We start from the raw sequence: 1,587 nt of genomic DNA on the forward strand, positions 1-1,587 counted from the left end.
CATAAGTTGAAAGATTTACTCTTTATTCGAACTACTGACAGACAGACTATCTGCAGATCTTTATCATACGTCAGATTCACACAGATCTCTTCGCTGACAAAATATGACTTCGTATATTGCTTCTGTTCCAAGATACCGAAAAAAACAGGACGGGAGAAGCCACCTTCGTCGCTGCTTCAAAGCGTGTACCACTCGCTCATTTGTCGACGCGTCCCCACTCCGGTAGCTGAACAACAGCAGCCGGCCGCGGAGTGCCGTAAGTCGGACTCGACCGCCTACAAACTGGAGCGGTGAAAGTTACGGCTGGGCTGGGGCACTCCTGTATCTGCCATTTGCCAGAACACTGAAGTCGTCTGGGGGTGTAGCTCAGATGGTAGAGCGCTCGCTTAGCATGTGAGAGGTACCGGGATCGATACCCGGCGCCTCCAGCTACGTATTTTGCTTTATCTTCGAAGAATCAGACAGGAAATCCAGCTGATGTGATGTACTTCATGCTTAGGAGGAACGTGTACATAGGAAGTGTATGAGCGCCTACAAACTTATGCTGATCGCAGCACTTTAACTACGAAATATTTCGGTTTCCTAGACTGGTCTTCTCGGTTATCTCAAGATGTTTTTCCATCTGCTACCACCAAATCAGAAGGAATTTATCAGTCTCTCACTTTTATTAACCTTACAGTTTAGCAAATTTTGTATTGTGGGCATCTACAGCTGTAGAACTGAACTACGCTGAATAAGAAGCAGTTGTATAAAAAATCTTTATTTCTGATCCAAGCTGTTATTTATGATTTATTTCAAACGATAAGCAATAGATGTCCCAGCATTCTTTTTCCAGTTGTGATAAAACTGTTTAACCGTCAAGAGGTGGGTAGTAAAAAAGCACCAGAATGTAGGGAACATCATCCCGCTGCAAAAAAACTAAGGCTTAACATCGCCGTGACAACATGACGTACGCATCTAGCGCCTCCCTGGACGAACTCTTCGGCTAGGCCGTCACTGCTTACATCACGTTGTCACGACGATTTTAATCCTTAGTTTATCTGTGTCGAGATGATGTTCCCTACATTCTGGTCTGTTCTAATTGGGACTACCGACCTCTTGACGGTTAAACAGTTTTATCACAACTGGACGCGGAATGTTGGATCATTTACAACTTATCGTTTGGAATAAATTACAATTCTGCATCCATGAAGATGTGCCGCGAAACGTGGGATCAGAAATAAAGATTTATCACGCAGCTACAGCGGTCTTATTCATGATGATCCTACGGCTCAGGTTAAAAAACTGCTTGCCTCTTACGTATCTTGGACAAAGCATGTCTAACTAAAATATTCGAAAGAAAGATATATTTATTGAGCTACTGAATACTCTTGAATAAGTAGACTCTGCCTTCTGGAACACGGACAACAACACAATTACATTTAAGAAAGTTGTGAAGTAGACCAACTTTTTACCCTAGACATCTCAGTGTAATTGCGATAAATACGGAAGAGGTCCGAGGGTGATATAAATGTTATCGCTCATGAATCACAATAGTAAATAGACAACGAATGGAAGTGTAAAGAAAGAATCCAATAACTAATGAAG

The 1,587-nt window shown here is 42.4% G+C and overlaps 1 non-coding gene across 1 annotated transcript; it reads left to right on the forward strand.

Moving 5' to 3' along the window:
• Nucleotides 1-355: 355 nt before the first annotated feature.
• Nucleotides 356-428, forward strand: Trnaa-agc. Its single transcript has one exon. It is a non-coding gene; the product is annotated as a tRNA-Ala (tRNA).
• The last annotated feature ends 1,159 nt before the right edge of the window (nt 429-1,587 follow it).

The sequence above is a fragment of the Schistocerca americana genome, chromosome 5, assembly GCF_021461395.2.
Source record: "Schistocerca americana isolate TAMUIC-IGC-003095 chromosome 5, iqSchAmer2.1, whole genome shotgun sequence".
In the NCBI taxonomy this organism is placed as follows: Eukaryota; Metazoa; Arthropoda; class Insecta; order Orthoptera; family Acrididae; genus Schistocerca; species Schistocerca americana.